The sequence below is a fragment of the Mandrillus leucophaeus genome, unplaced genomic scaffold (genome assembly GCF_000951045.1).
Source record: "Mandrillus leucophaeus isolate KB7577 unplaced genomic scaffold, Mleu.le_1.0 Scaffold290, whole genome shotgun sequence".
NCBI lineage: Eukaryota > Metazoa > Chordata > Mammalia > Primates > Cercopithecidae > Mandrillus > Mandrillus leucophaeus.
In genome coordinates this window covers 1,112,283-1,129,121 of record NW_012103032.1, presented here as the reverse complement: position 1 = coordinate 1,129,121, position 16,839 = coordinate 1,112,283, and the positions used below count along the sequence as shown (strand labels likewise).

The following is a 16,839-nucleotide window of genomic DNA, read 5'->3' as shown; positions in this document are numbered from 1 at the left end:
TTTTTTGAGATGGAGTCTTGCTCTGTTGCCCATGCTAGAGTTCAGTGGCATGATCTCGGCTCACTGTAACCTCCACCTCCCAGGTTCAAGCGATCCTCCTGTCTCAGCCTCCTGAGTAGCTGGGACTACAGGCACCCGCCACCACGCTGGGCTAATTTTTGTATTTTTAGTAGAGAAGGGGTTTCACCATATTGGTCAGGCTGGTCTTGAACTCCTGACTTCAGGTGATCCACCCGCCTCAGCCTCCCTAAGTGCTGGGATTACAGGCTTGAGTCACCACACCTGGCCTCACCTTTACTTTTTTGTTTGTTTGAGACGGACTCTCCCTGTCTCCCAGGCTGGAGTGCAGTGGTGCTATCTCAGCTCACTGCAAGCTCCACCTCCTGGGTTCACGCCATTCTCCTGCCTCAGCCTCCTGAGTAGCTGGGACTACAGGCGCCTGCCAGCATGCCCGGCTAATTTTTTGTATTTTAGTAGAGAAGGGGTTTCACTGTGTTAGCCAGGATGGTCTCGATCTCCTGACCTCGTGATCCACCCACCTCGGCCTCCCAGAGTGCTGGGATTACAGGCGTGAGCCACCATGCCCAGCCACCTTTACTTTCAAAGGAAGAAACTGAAGCTCAGGGATGTTAAGTACAGTCAGCCCTTCGTATCCAACCAGAGATCAAAAAATATTGGGTGTGGTGGCTCACACCTCTAATCCCAGCACTTTGGGAGGCCTAAGTGGGCAGATCACGAGGTCAGGAGTTCGAGACCAGCCTGACCAACATGGTGAAACCCCCATCTCTACTAAAAATACAAAAATTAGCCATGCGTGGTAGTGCACACCTGTAATCCCAGCTACTCAAGAGGCTGAGGCAGGAAAACGCTTGAGCCCAGGAGGTGGGGGTTGCAGTGAGTGGAGGAGATCGTGCCACCATACTCCAGCCTGGGTGATAGAGCAAGACTGAGATTCCGTCTCACAAAACAAAACAAAAACCCCAGAAAATGTTACATTGTTGCTGAGGTATACTATGTAGTTAGGCTTAGGATGGGTGCATCTATACTGAACATGTACAGATTGTTCTTTCTTATTATTCCCTAAACAATTCAGGATCACAACTATTTACATGGCATTTCTTTTTCTTTTCTTTTCTTTTCTTTTTTTTTTTTTTTTTGAGACGGAGTCTTGCTCTGACGCCCAGGCTGTAGTACAGTGGCGCAATCTCAGCTCACTGCAACCTCTGCCTCCCGGGTTCAAGCAGTTCTCCTGCCTCAGCTTCCTGAGCAGCCTCCTGAGTCTGCTACCACACCTGGCTAATTTTTGTATTTTTAGTAGAGAGAGGGGTTTCGGCCGGGCGCGGTGGCTCAAGCCTGTAATCCCAGCACTTTGGGAGGCCGAGACGGGCGGATCACAAGGTCAGGAGATCAAGACTATCCTGGCTAACCCGGTGAAACCCCGTCTCTACTAAAAAATACAAAAAAAAAAACTAGCCGGGCGAGGTGGCGGGCGCCTGTAGTCCCAGCTACTCGGGAGGCTGAGGCAGGAGAATGGCGTAAACCCGGGAGGCGGAGCTTGCAGTGAGCTGAGATCCGGCCACTGCACTCCAGCCCGGGCGACAGAGCGAGACTCCGTCTCAAAAAAAAAAAAAAAAAGAGAGAGGGGTTTCACCATGTTGGCCAGGCTGCCAGTCTCGAACTCCTGACCTCAGGTGATCCACCCACCACAGTCTCCCAAAGTGCGGGGATTACAGGCATGAGCCACCGTGCCCAGCCAACATGGCATTTCCATTGTATTAGGCATAAGTAATCTAGAAATGATTTAAAGTATGTATAGGTTATATGCAAATATCACACCATTTTGTATCAGGGACTTGAGCACCCACAGACTTTGGGGTCCTGGAACCAGTTCCATGAAGATACCAAGGGACACCGATAACATGTCACACATCAGGTCATGGTGACGACAGGCTTTGATGGCCCCAGAGCGTATTGGACCTGGGTTAATATCACTAGTGGCACAATGGGCAGTGCCTGAGAATGGACCCCTACACCCCAGGGGGATAGGTGCAACAGGTACGACAGAAACAGGGACTGCCTGGAAATCGCACTTGAGTCCTAATCCTGGAATTGCCAACTGTGAGGGCCTGAGAAGTTGCTCCCTGTCTGTGCCTCAGTTCCCCCACGAGTCTATGTGTGGATACCATTGGAGGGGGGAAGGGTAGGAAATGTCACCCACCCAGTCACTCACATCCTCTCTGCTCCAACTGGCTTTCCTCAAGTGCCCCTCCCCTAACTCAGCATCCCGAAGAGGCCACCTCCTGGACAGATAAGGATGAAGTTGACTGGTCCTGGACAGTGGACCCTCTCCTCAGGCACACAGCTCCCAGGCAAAGCACCTGCAGCTGGCACCGCCTACTTCCCGAGTGTTCTCAGCAGGCTGTCCGCTGCCCTGGCTTGCTGGGAAGGGGAGTCTGTCTGCACAGGAGTGTTCAGCTCTCTGGTGAGTTACCTGTGCATGGCCCCTCCTGTTTACCCTGAGTTGAGGGAGTATAGTGTATGCTTCTACTGAACACATGCACACGCATACAGAAACAGGGATGAGGAGGCGAGTCGCAGTCTCTCACGCCACCCTACACCGCCAAAACAGCCAGAGGGGACAGCAGCCTCTTCAAGACCTTAGCTCCGTTATCTTCCACTAGGTGGCAGCCCCCAACTCCGAGTGCCAAGGGGAGAGGAAATTCCCAAAAGGGGAGCCAGCCTAGCTGCAACTGAGCAGGAAAAAGTGGCTGGGAGAGGCGGAAGTTAGCTCGTCCCACCCCCAAAAAGAGGAAGTAAGGAGGAGCCAGACCAGGTTCAGTCACCACTCCCAAGTCCCTACTACCTTCGAGAAGCCAAGGTCTCAGGTCCCGTTCCCAGGCCCTCGGAGCTCCCAGCCCAGGGTCGCGCGCCCCTCCGGCTTCAGGGCGCCGCGAGAACCACCCACCACCACCACGAGAGGGAAAGAAGCCGGCACCTACCGACAGGGGTGGAGCTGAGTCAAGAATGGTGTGGTCCCTGCTTTGGGGGAATGCTGGGGAGGTAGAAAGCCCCCTTCTCACAGAGGTCACTGCAGTTACTGCTTCCTCTTTCCCATAAAACTCCCTCTAGTGTATCAGAACCCCCAAGGAGTTTCAATAAGCGGTTCTTGTCTTGTCTCCGGCTGAGACTCCCGGGGAACCTCAAGCTCACATGGCCCTGGCCGGGCCCCTGGGCAGGAGCAGGCCAGAGGTCTGCGCGGCCGCCCGCCTACCTGCGTCCGGGTCCGCGGTCCCTGGGCAGCAGCAACCGGGCAGCGCTCAGACTACAGATCCCAGCGCGGTGACCCGCCTACCTCAGTTTCCATTGGCCAGGGATCAGGGCTGCCGCACTCCCATTGGCTACTTATCAATGTGGAGGTGGGGCCAGCCTGGAATGCTGTGTTTCTTTTCTACTCAAATCACTCTCCTCCCCGCTTCCTCTCGCCCCACACCCCATTTCTAGGGATCATGTGATTGGAGAATCATGTGACGCCGGGCCAGCCTCAGCAGGGCAGCTGGTGCTCGTCGCCTTCCTTCACCCATCCTGCAGGTGCCTGGGGGAGTTTGCTAGAGATAGCGCGTGTCTGGGGCATTGACAGTGCGAGGGACTGTTATGAATTGGGAATATTTGTGCTCCTCTTTCTATTCTTTTGTTTGTTTGTTTGTTTGTTTTGAGATGGAGTCTCACTCTGTCGCCAAGCTGGAGTGCAGTGGCACGATCTCGGCTCACTGCAACCTCTGCCTCCCGGGTTCAAGCGATTCTCCTGCCTCAGTCTCCCGAGTAGTTGGGACTATAGGCGCGCGCCACCAAGTCCAGCTAATTTTTGTATTTTTAGTAGAGACGGGGTTTCACCATGTTGGCCAGGATGGTCTTGATCTCTTGACCTCGTGATCCGCCCGCCTCGGCCTCCCAAAGCGCTGGGATTACAGGCCTAAGCCACCGCACCCGACCTTGTGTGTTTGTTTTAGAGAAAGGGTCTCGCTCGGTCGCCCAAGCTGATCATAGCTCACTGCGGCCTGCAACTCCTGCTCCCAAAGCGATTCTCCTACCGCAGGCCCCCGAGGAACTGGGATTACAAGTGTGAGCTACCGGGCTCACTCGCTCCTATCCTATCCTATCCTGCCCTGTCCTGTCCTGCCCTATTCTGCAAACTCGGATGACATGCTAGGCAGGGCCCAGAGTGAGTTGAAGGATGGTTTCCAGGACAAAGATAAACAGCCCAAAAGCCCTTTCCTCCAGGGGCTCAGCAGGACAGGGGGCAGGGATTGGTGGGAGACAGTCTCAGGCTGAATCTAATTTAATATACAAGGTCGTGCGCCAGTTGCCAGGTGTGGGGAGAGGAAGTAGATTGTTTACAGGTGGGGAAGAAGATATTTCATTCCACCTTAGAAGCATCTCCTTGAGCTGAGTTTGGGAAGATTTTAACTGGCAGGTGGAGGAGGTGGTGTTGGGAAGAGCCCTGGGAAACCAGATGGGAAGGGCAGGCTTGGCAGGGATTGAATGCCATGTTCAATGCCAGTGGGCTTCAGGAGCTGCTAGGTGCCTGGCACAGGCAGGGCTGTGGCGGGGGCTGTCGAAAGGGAAGTGGCTTCCTAGTCTCCCCTGGCCCTGCCTTCGAGGAATTGATATGGGAGGGTGAGGAGAGAAAATGTACCACAGAACACATTAGCCAGTGATGAGAGTCAGGCTGCTCGATGCCAAAGGGCCTGGGCCAGGCAGAGATGGGTGATGGGAGATGGGCCAGGAGAGAGGAGAGGCCCAGGGAAAACCTGGTACTGGGCCGTGGAGGAAGGGCAGTGTCTGCACAGGGGATGGAGACTGCTGCAGCCTGAGCAAGACACTGGAGCTGAGGGTGAGGCGGGGGAGGGGGACAGCTAGCCAAGCTCAAGGCAGCAGAAGTCGGAGCAGGGAAAGGGTGCCAGCCAAGCTGTGGAGTCGTGTGGCAGGGGTTCTAAGCCTGGAGTTAGAGCAGACCCAGACAGCGGATAAGACACCTGGCCTGCTGAGGACCTAGGACTAGTCTGTGCCCTGGTGACACATTTGTGCTTATTTTCCTTCCTGTGTATCTTGAGACTAGGGAGTATAGTTTATGCTTCTATTGAAACACACACACACACACGAAACTTTCATGAAATGTTAGGTGAATCCATCAATGAACCTATTAATTACAACCACCCAGAACCAGAAAAAAAATACAGGTAGAAAAAACAAGAAAACCTAAACAGACTGAAACAAATATCACAAAGTCTAATCGTCAAAGCCGTGATTCTTGAGCAGCGGCAATTTTGCCAGCCAGGGACATTTGGGAGTGTCTGGAGACAATCTGGGTTGTCACAACTCAGGGTGGAGGGACACTAGCATCTGGTGTGTAGGGGCCAGCAATCCCGCTAAACATCACTCAACACACAGAACAATACCACACAACAAAGAAGTATCCTGCCCAAAAGGTCAATAGTGCTGAGACTCAAAAACCTACTTTACAAATGTTTCTCTCTCTCTTTTTTTTTTTTGAGACCGAAGTCTCACTCTGTCCCCAAGGCTACTAGGGCCACTCTGTCCCCCTAGTGCAGTGGCGTGATCTCGGTTCTTGGCAAGCTCCGCCTCCCAGGTTCACGCCATTCTCCTGCCTCAGCCTCCTGAGTAGCTGGGACTACAGGCGCCCGCCACCGCGGCTGGCTAATGTTTTGTATTTTTAGTAGAGACGGGGTTTCACTGTGGTCTCGATCTCCTGACCTTGTGATCCGTGCGCCTCGGCTTCCCAAAGTGCTGGGATTATAGGCGTGAGCCGCCGCGCCTGGCCTTTTTTTTTTTTTTTTTTTTTTTAAACTGCAGAGGGGTAAAGTGCCGTGATAACAAGGTCTGTAATTCCCTACTCGGGAGGCCAAGGCAGGAGAATCGCTTGAACCCAGGAGGCGGAGGTTGCAGTAAGCCGAGATCATACCATTGTACTCCAGCCTGGGTGACAGAGCAAGACTCCATCCCCCCACCCTCCCAAAAAAATTAAAGTGTACAACTCAGTGGTTTTTAGTGTTTTAACAGAGTTATGCAGCATCACTACAATCAGTTTAAGACCATTTTTATCACCGCAGAAGGCAGCCTTGTGTCCTTTAGCAGTCACCCTCCCTAACCCTAGGCAACCACTGATCTACTTTCTATCTCTATAGATTTGGACATTCCATATAAATGAAATTTTACAATAAGTGATCTGCAACTGGCTTCTTTCACTTAGCATAATGTTTTCAAAGCTTATCACATAGCATGTATCAGTATCTCATTTCTTTTTTGTGTTTCTTTTCATTTGTTTGAGACAGAGTCTCACTCCAAGGCTCAAGCTGGAGTGCAGTGGCATGATCTTGGCTCACTGCACCCTCTGCCTCCTGGGTTCAAGCAATTCTCCTGTCTCCACCTCCCAGATAGCTGGATTACAGGCATGTGCCACGATGCCCAGCTAATTTTTGTATTTTTAGTAGAGACAGCGTTCTGCCATGTTGACCAGGCTGCTCTTGAACTCCTGACCTCAAGTGATCCACCCACCTCAATCTCCCAAACTGCTGGGATTACAGGCGTGAACCACCGCGCCTGGCCCATTTTTGTTTGTTTCTTTGTTTTTGAGACAGAGCCCTCCTCTGCCACCCAAGCTGGATTACAGTGGTGCCACCTTGTACTGCAGCCTCAGACCCTCCCACCTCAGCCTCCTGAGTAGCTGGGACTACAGGCACACACCACCACTCCCAGCTATATTTTCTAATTTTTTTTCTTAATATGTTGCCTATTCTGGTCTCAAGCTTCCGGCCTCAAGTGATCCCGCTGCCTCAGTCTCCCAAAATGCTGAGATTACAGATTACAGGCTTGAGCCACTGTGCCTGTCTTCAACTTTTTTTTTTTTTGAGACAGAGTCTTGCTCTGTCACCCAGGTTGGAGTGCAGTGGTGTCATCTCCGCTCACTGCAACCTCTGCCTCCTGGGCTCAAGCAATCCTCCCACCTCTGCCTCCCAAGCAGCTGGGACTACAGGTGCTTATCACCATGTCCAGCTAATTTTTGTATGGTTCTTGTAGAGACAGGGTCTTGCCATGTTGGTTGGCTAGTCTAAAACTCCTGAACTCAAGGGATCCTCCTGCCTCATCCTCCCAAAGGGCTGGGATTACAGGAGTGAGCCACCGTGCCTGGCCTATACAAGTTTTTGTGTGTACATGTTTTCATTTCTCTTGGGTATATACCTAGGAATGGAATTAGTGGATTATATAGTAATTCTATCTAGCCTTTTGTGTAACTACCAGCCTGTTTTCCAAAGCAGCTGCACTATTTTACATTCCCACCAGCAATGTATGAGGGTTTCAATTTCTCTTTAGCCTCATCCACGGTTATCTTCTGTTATCATCTGTCTTTCTTATTGTAACCATCCTAAGCCTTTAGTGTGGGCTGGCAGGCTGGAGACCCAGGAGAGCTGATGGTTAAGTCTGAGGGTAGCCTGCTGGAGAATTCCCTCTAGTTTGGGGAGGCCCATCTTTCTGTTTTATTCAGGCCTATCCACATTATGGAGTATTGAGGGATCTGGCCAGCAGCCTGCAATGCAACGGGGCTCTCTCTTTGTCCCCAGGCAGATCGCCAGGTCGAGAAATAATAGACACACACAAGATAGTGAAAGCTGGGTCCAGGGGTTTACTGTCTTCTGGTCCTTCAATGCTGCCAATGCACTGGATATACCAGCATTTATTATTAAGTTTAGTGAGTGCGGGAGTAGGTTAGTGAGGGATTTAGGGTCATTTGATTATGAGGTGAGATGGTCACATGGGGATGAAGTAATTCTTTAACATAACATCTGTATGCAGAAGTACAGTATACAGAGATAAGAATTTACAATATAGTGTGTGCATGAGTAATTTCTCACAGAGCCTTAAAACAGAAACACAGTCTCTTTCCACAACCTATGATTAGCAAGATATTAATCAGCAGTAACAGTTGCAGTAAAAGCTCGTTACAAATAATCAATAGAAACAGGACGTGAAGCTAGACAACCGGTTAGACCAGAAATTCTCAGAAAGGAGTATGCCTTAACCTTAAAGAGGCCTAGAAGAGCCATGGCAAGATGAGGGCATTTATAGCCCTGTCTTATCCATATGAACAGGCTCCCCTCATGCGTCTGTTTATAGGCTCTCCACAAGGGTCGCATTCCATTCTCAGAGCTATGAACATCTGTTTTTCTGGGATAGGAATCCTGGTGATGTGAAACCTCCATGACTGAACAACCACTCATAGGCTCTCTGCAGGGGGAAGCACATCGTGCGCTGTTGGCTCATACTGGCAAGTTCAACCTAGCATTGTCTTTACATAATCCTGCATGCAATTTTGTATTTACAATAATCAGGAGCATTTCATCTTTTATTCCATGGCAATAGTCTCAGAGGGTCTCCCTACAATGGAGGGCAATTTGCTTTACCCAAAGTTCACTGATTTAAATGTTAATCTAATCCAGGAGCACCATCCAAGTAGACACATTGTTCTACCATCACAGTATTATTTGCTGATTGTTTTTGCAGTATTTTCTTTCTTGTTGAACTGTAGGAGCTGTTTATATATTCTGGGTATTGTGTATGTTGCAGATGCTTCCTCCCAATCTGTCATTTGTCTTTTGTGTCATTTTTATGTCATCTGAAATATACTGATCAATCTTTTCCTTTCTGCTTTCTGCTTTTTTTTTTTTTTTCTTTTCCTTTGCTTAAGAAATTACAGGAGCTGGGGACGGTGGCTCACGCCTGTAATCCCAGCACTTTGGGAGGCTAAGGCGGGTGGATCACGAGGTCAGGAAACGGAGACCATCCTGGCTAACACGGTGAAACTCCGTCTCTACTAAAAATCCAAAAAATTAGCCGGGCATGGTGGCAAGCGCCTGTAGTCCCGGCTACTCGGGAGGCTGAGGCAGGAGAACTCAGGAGGTGGAGCTTGCAGTGATCTGAGATTGTGCCACTGCACTCCAGCCTGGGTGACAGAGCAAGACACCGTCTCAAAAATAAATAAATAAATAAATAAAAAGAAGAAGTTGTTACAGGGGGCCAGGCCTGGTGGCCTGTAATCCAGCACTTTGGGAGGCAGAGGTGAGCAGATCACTTGAGGTTAGGCGTTCAAGACCAGCCTGGCCAGCATGGTGAAACCCTGTCTGTACTAAAAATACAAAAATTAGCTGGGCGTGGTGGTGCATGCCTGTAATCCCAGCTACTCGGGAGGCTGAGGGAGGAGAATCACTTGAACCTGGGAGGCGGAGACTGCAGTGAGCCGAGATGGCACCACTGCACTCGAGCCTGGGCGAGTGAGACTTTGTCTAAAAAAAAAAAAAGTTACATACCAGCAGGCAGGCACAGTGGCTCACGCCTGTAATCCCAGCACTTTAGGAGGCCAAGACCAGGGTGAAAGGATCACTTGAACCTAGGAGTTTGAGACCAGCCTGGGCAACATAGGGAGACCCCATCACAAATAAATAAATAAATAAATAAATAAATAATTTGCAGGCGGCCAGGCATGGTGGCTCACGCCTGTAATCCCAGTACTTTGGGAGGCTGAGGTGGGTGGATCACCTGAGGTTGGGAGTTCGAAACCAGGCTGGCCAACATGGTGAAACCCCATCCCTATTAAAAATACAAAAATTAGCCAGGGGTGGTGGTGCACATCTGTAATCCCAGCTACCTGGGAGGCTGAGGCACGAGAATTGCTTGAACCCGGGAGGCAGAGGTTGTAGTGAGCCAAGATTGCATCACTGCACTCCAGCCTGGGAGACAGAGTGAGACTCTCAAAAATAAAAATAAATCTGGCAACCCTGAAGGCTGAGGCTCAAGTGAGGGCACAGAAACAGCCACCTCCCCACCCCCACCTCTTTTTCCCCTTACTGCCTGAGTCACCTCCATGTGAGCAATTGTTGACTCAGTTCCAGGTGCCTGCCCTCATCATCAGGCACCTGACTGGTGTGCCTGTTGGGCCCCGCCTGGGCTCTCTGCCCCAAGAGGCCCCAAGGAGGTATGAGGGATAGGCTAAGCCGTACTCTGAAGCCTAGCCTGTCACAGGAGACCACCCCACTGTATAAGCCCAGAGACAGTCACTCGGTCACCTGTCCTTTCTGGGCTTTGAAAGGGTGGGAGAGGAGAGAGGGATGGGGACCAGGAAGCCAGGCTGGGAGCAGGGACTTGGAAAGAGGATTCTTGGAGAGATCTTGGGATGGGAGCTTTAAGCTGTTGCAGAAAGCTAGCCTGGAAGGGAGATTGGTGTTCAGTGCTTTCACAGATTACAGGAGATGAAACTGAGGCTCAGGAGGCTCAGGCTGAGGCCCCCTGACTGGAGGGCTTATAAGCTATAAAGTGCCTACACCAGGGTTCTGGGTCCAGGCAGGGCTGGCTTCATAGCCATGTGACGAGGGCCTTGTGCTCAGAAGCAGCCTGTGCTTTGTTTAAAGCTCTACAGGCTGGGTGCAGCGGCTCATGCCTGTAATCCCAGGACTTTGGGAGGCCAAGGCAGGATGACCACTTGAGCCCAGGAGCTCAAGGCTGCAGTGATCTATGATTGCAACAATGCACTCCAGCCTGGGCAAGAGAGCAAGACTCTGCCTCTAGGAAAAAAAAAAGAAAAAAAAAAAAAATTAAAGCTCTACTGCCACTGTCTTGAAATTCTTAATTTTTTTTTTTTTTTTTTTTTTTTTTTTTTTTTTTTTAAAGACAGAGTTTTGCTCTTGTCACTGTGGGCAGAGGATTACCCAGGTGCCGAGGCAAGAGATTGAAGGCACAGACTGTTTCAGTATAATAAAGAAAATAGTTAGAATAAGAATAGTTATAATACAAATTAGATATAGAGATGATCACGGGCATTATAGATCATTAGTATAGACATTATTAATCGTTAGCTTTTAATATTACTCTTTGTTTTATTACTAATATAACCAAGGAATAACCGGCGGGTATAGGGTCAGGTGCTGAAGGGACATTGTGAGAAGTGACCAAGAAGGCAAGAGGTGAGCCCTCTGTCACGCCCGCATAAGCACTTGAGGGCTCCTTGGTCAGCAGTAATGCCAGTGCCTGGGAAGGCACCCGTTACTTAGCAGACTGCGAAAGGGAGTCTCCCTTTCTTTGCAGGAGTCAGGGAACACTCTGCTCCACCAGCTTCTTGTGGGAGGCTGGATATTATCCAGACCTGCCCGCAGTCATCCGGAGGCCTAAACCCCTCCCTGTGGTGCTGTGCTTCAGTGGTCACGCTCCTTGTCCACTTTCATGTTCCTCCTGTACTCCTGGATTCCTCTTTGAAGTTCTTAGAAGATAGTGGTAGAAGAAATAGTGAAAGTCTTAAAGTCTTTGATCTTTTTGATGAATGCATAGAAGAAAACGCTGACATATGCTGCCTTCCCTCTCTCCTTTGGCTACCTAAAAGGGAAGGACCCCCTGTCCCATGATCACGTGACTTGCTTGCCCTTATCAATCACTTGAACAACTCACCCTCCTTAACCTGCCCCCCTTGTCTTGTATGTAATAAATATCAGTGCACCCAGCCATTCAGGGTCACTACCAGTTTCCGCGTCTTGGTGGTAGTGGTCCCTAAGGTCCAACTGTTTTCTCTTTATCTCTTTGTCTTGTGTCTTTATTTCTTATGATCTCATCTCCGCACACGGGGAGAATACCCGCTAAGCCCCGTAGGGCTGGACCTTACATGTCACCCAGGCTGGAGTGCAATGGCGTGATCTCGGCTCTGCAACCTCCGCCTCCTGGGTTCAAGCGCTTCTCTTGCCTCAGCCTTCTGAGTAGCTGGGATTACAGGTGCCTGCCATCATGCCCAGCTAATTTTTGTATTTTTACTAGAGATGGGGGTTTCACCACATTGGCCAGGCTGGTCTCGAACTCCTGACCTCAGGTGATCCACCTGCCTCAGCCTCCCAAAGTGCTGGGATTACAGGTGTGAGCCACTGTGCCTGGACAAAGTCTTTTTATTCGTTTGTTTGTTTGTTTGTTTGAGACGGAGTTTCACTCTTGTTGCCCAGGCTGGAGTGCAATGGCACAATCTCAGGTCACTGAAACCTCCGCCTCCCAGGTTCAAGTGATTCTCCTGCCTCAGCCTCTCAAACAGCTGGGATTACAGGTGTGCACCACCATGCCCGGCTAATTTTTTTGTTTTGTTTTATCTTTTTTATTTTTGAGGCGGAGTCTTGCTCTATCACCCAGGCTGGAGTGCAGTGGCATGATCTTGGCTCACTGCAAGCTCTGCCTCCCGGGTTCAAGCGATTCTCCTGTCTCAGCCTCCTGAGTAGCTGGAATTACAGGTGCTTGCCACCACGCCCAGCTAATTTTTGTATTTTTAGTAGAGACAGGGTTTCTCCATGTTGACCAGGCTGATCTCAAACTCCTGACCTCAGGTGATCCGCCCATCTTGGCCTCCCAAAGTGCTGGGATTACAGGCGTGAGCCAATGCATCCGACCAGAGTCTTAATACTTTTGAACAAGGAGTCCCACATTTTCATTTGCACTGGACCTCCAAACTGTGTAGCCTGTCCTGGTCCTAGACACAGGTCACTCTCAGCCTCTGTCGCTCAGATTTAAAATGCAATGCAGGGAGGCTGAGGCAGCCATATCACTTGAGGTCAGGAGATCGATACCAGCCTGGCCAACTTGGTGAAACCCCATCTCTACTAAAAATACAAAAATTAGCCGGGCATGGTGGCGGGTGCCTGTAATTCCAGCTACTCAGGAGGCTGAGGTGAGAGAATCACTTGAACCCGGGAGACGGAGGTTACAGTGAGCCGAGATCACGCCACTGCACTCCAGCCTGGGCGACAGAGAAAGACTCCATCACAAAATAAATAAGTAAATTTTTTAAAAAATTAGCCAGGTGTGGTGGCACATCCCTATAATCCCAGCTACTTGAGAGGCTGAGGCATGAGAATTGCTTGAACCGGGAGGCAGAGATTGTAGTGAGGAGAGATCATGCCACTGCACTCCGGCCTGGGCAACAGAGCGAGACTCTGTCTCAAAACAAATAAATAAATTAATTAAATAAAATACAACGCAGATTGACAAGGAATTCCTTCTTCATTATAAAGATCCAATGGGATTAGAGATAAGAAAATGCTTTGTCAACTGAGAATGCACTAAAAACAGCAGGCATTTTTCTAGTTCAAGAAGGATCTGGGACTCGGGCCAGGTCTCCAGAAGCCCTCCCAAGCCGGACACAATCCCTGGCTCCCCAGGGGCTCCATCATTCTGGGCCAGCTCCCCACACGGCAGACAGAGATAGCAGGAGCAGACAGGCTATGTCCTTTCCGAACTATTCCAACTCATGGGCGGTAGGGCTGGGGGCCTGCAGGGAGTGCTCCATATCAGGACAGAGCATCTCCCTTTCGGCAGAAAGGGAAACCAGAGCTAGGGGTCGGGGATTGCTGGGCTATAGGTGGGTAATGAGGGAGGAGAAGCAGGAACAGGCCAGTGCCCAGGCTAGAGGCTGTGGCAGGGTATTTGGAAACAGAAGTACTGGCCACAGTCAGGAGACCCATGTTCCTGTCCCAACATAAGCCATGAACTTGCCCAGTGACAGTGGATACACCACTTCCCTGTTTTGTTTTTCACTCAGTAACTGTTGTTTTTTTGTTTGTTTGCTTGCTTGCTTTTTAGAGACAGGGTCTTACTCGGTCACCTAGGCTGGAGTACAGTGGTATGATCGTGGCTCACTGCAGCCTTGAACTCCTGAGCTCAATTGATCCTCCCACTTAAGTCCCTGGAGTAGCTGGGACTACAGGTGCACACCACCGTGTCTGACTAATTTTATTTTATTTTTTGGTAGAGACGGGGTCTGGCTGTATTGCCTAAGCTGGTCTTGAACTCCTGGGCTCAAGTGATCCTTCTAAAATGCTGGGATTACAAGCATGAGCCATGGCACCCAGCCTCAATAACTGTTTTAACAAAGTGTCATATGCAAATTTTTTTTTTTTTTTTTTTTTTTTTTTTTTTTGACATGGTCTTGCTCACCCAGGCAGGAGTGCAGTGGCGAATCTCAGCTCATTGCAACCTCCACTTTCCAGGTTCAAGCGATCCCCCTGCCTCAGCTTCCTGAGTAGCTGGGACCACAGGTGCACACCACCACGCCCGGCTAATTTTTTGTATATTTGGTAGAGACAGTGTTTCACTATGTTGCCCAAGCAGGTCTCAAACTCTTGAGCTCAAGCAATCTACCTGCCTCAGCCTCCCAAAGTGCTGGGATCACAGGCATGAGCCACTGCACCCGGCTACAATGCATTTTAATCAAATTATAACAAGAAGCAGCACCCTTGTCCTCTCACCTTTCCCATCCCAGACAGGCAGGTGGCAGGTGCCAGAGGACAAGAATCAGGGCTTTTCTGCAAGCCTAGCAGACGGGCTGGGAGCAGAGCAGACGGGCCTCTTCACTGCCTGCTGAGCTTGGATTCCAGCGTGGCCTCCTGCCAGCTGAGTGACTTTGGCTTATTTTTCTGACCCTAAATGCCCTCATCTGTAAAATGGGCTCATTGGAATGCCTGTCTCTCAGGGTGCTCAGGAGGCCTGAATGAGCAAAACATCTTGTGGAGTGCCTGGCACATCACAGTTCCTCAATAAACAGTCACTTCCTCCTCTCTCACTCCTATGTTTGAATGAATTTTGACCAGCAAATTGCACTTATTCAACACAGAGAAATTCGTTTTCCAATTAAGCTTTACAAAATCAATGATATAAAATTTGATCTTACTAGAGTGGAAAGAAAAAAAACCCAACCAAACCAAAGACAGAAACCCAGGTCCTCTAAACCCTTCCCAGCTCCTCCATGACACAGTCCCTGGGCCCACATCTGAGAACACTGTGTCCTTCCCCTGGGAGGGATGGCTACCGGGTCAGGAAGGCCCACGGGGAGCCAGGCCCCACTTGGTGGTCTGGCCAGTGTCCTGTGTCCCTGTGGGTGTGCGGAGTACCCTTCACCACCCTTTTCCTTTTGCTGAGGTTGAGATGGTTGGAGTTGTTTCACCTCTGAGTGGTCCCTGAACTGCTTGGGGACTGTAGGAGTTGGAGCCCAGCTGTTGTCAAGGGCAGCAGGTAGACAGTTTGGGTGGCGGCAGTGGAAGGACAGGCGGGTACTGTTGACTCTGGTTGTGAGAGCTGGGAGGAGGAGGAGAGATGGCAAGAATCAGGCCTGTGTTTCAAATGCACAGTTCCTATAACACTCTGGAGAGTGATCTCTATTCACAGGCATATGAGATGCTAAAGTCTTATCCAGTCATTAGCTAGGATGCAGTGGTGTTGGTGTCTGAGTGCAAATCAATCAGAGCCCAGAGTTTTGCCCACCTCACCAGCTCCACTGGATGCCGATGCCAGCTCAGCTCGCGGCCCTGATCCTCCCTCCAGTCCTCCCAGCCCACCTGGCCTTTCTCCAGGTGGGCCCCCTGCGAGTCAGGACATATCTGCTCCAACTGACTTGGATGGATTACTCAACTCCTCCAATACTCGGTTTCCTCATCTGTAAAATATGTACACAATAACCCCTGCACACCCTCCAGACAGTCATGTGAGGTTCACATGGGATGATGGATGTGAAGAAATCTTGTAAACTGGCACATTAAAAACAGAGGAATTATTTTTAGGACATCAAAGGGGTTCCTCTTGTTAACCCAGTGGGGACCTGTCTCTGAAGCAATAGGCCAGGGCCTAGGTGAGGAAGCTGCCCCACCCAGAGAGCTCAGAGAGGTTGGCTCAGAGTAATCTCCAGAACCCACAGAAGGGCAGAGAGAAGTCAGCTGCACGGAGGACAGGAAGGGAGAAGGAGCGGCCCACCCCAGGCCCACTTTCCCCGTCATGCACTGTCACCACACCTCATCTCTCAGCTTAAACCTCGGCAGCCCTAGGAAGGAAGTGGGGCCAGGAGTACTATCCTTTCCATTTTATTTTTTATTTTTATTTGGTTATTTATTTATTTTTGAGACAGAGTCTCGCTCTGTCGCCCAGGTTTGAGTGCAGTGGTGTGGTCTCAGCTCACTGCAACCTCTGCCTCTCAGGTTCAAGCGATTCTCGTGCCTCAGCCTCCCAAGTAGCTGGGATTACAGATGCCCGCCACCACACCTGGCTAATTTTTGCATTTTTAGTAGAGACGGGGTTTCACCATGTTGATCAGGCTGGTCTCGAACTCCTGGCCTCAGGTGATTTGCCCACCTCGGCCTCCCAAAGTGCTGGGATTACCGGCATGAGCCACCCCACCCAGCCTTCTATTTTAAAGATGAAGAAACTGAGACCCAAGATGGAGACAAGGTCCCCTAATTCTCTGAATTAGCAGAGAAACCTGTACTCAAATACATATCAGGGGACTTTAATTCAATCTCTTCTGCTAGGATGATAGCTGGCATACTTGATTTCAGTGTTTTTAAAAGTTAGGTCCTGTTACTGTTTATTGAGATTTATATTGTGCCAGGTTCTGTATTAGGCTCTTTCATCTTTAACACAATCCTTTGAGGTAGGTACAATTATTATTCCCGTCTTACAGTGAAACAACTAAGGCTGGGCACTGTGGTATAATCCTGGCACTTTGGGAGGTGGACGCAGGAGGATCACATGAGCCCAGGAGTTTGAGACCAGCATGGGCAACATACTGACACTCCCTCTCTATCAAAAATAAACAAAATTAGCTGGGCAAGGTGGTGCATGACTGTGGTCCCAACTACTTGGGGCGGGGAGTGGGGGAGGGGGCTGAGGTGGGAGGATCGCTTTAGTCCAGGACATCGAGGCTGCAGTGAGCTGTGATTATGCCATAGCCCTCCAGCCTGGGCAACACAGTGAGAGACCCTG

General features: G+C 50.2%; 1 protein-coding gene across 2 annotated transcripts in view; it reads right to left on the bottom strand.

The window, feature by feature from the left end:
• GRN (granulin) overlaps positions 1–3,521 on the bottom strand; it is an 8,743-nt gene extending 5,222 nt beyond the window's left edge. The window contains exons 1-2 of one of the 2 annotated variants that reach the window (XM_011985917.1): positions 3,272–3,298; positions 2,379–2,516 (exon numbers count right to left, since the gene is read on the bottom strand). The gene's annotated coding sequence lies outside the window, so the exon portion shown is untranslated. Of the gene's footprint in view, positions 1–2,378; positions 2,517–3,271 lie in introns of both variants that reach the window. The other variant, XM_011985915.1, reaches the window with a different exon arrangement.
• Positions 3,522–16,839: the final 13,318 nt, after the last annotated feature.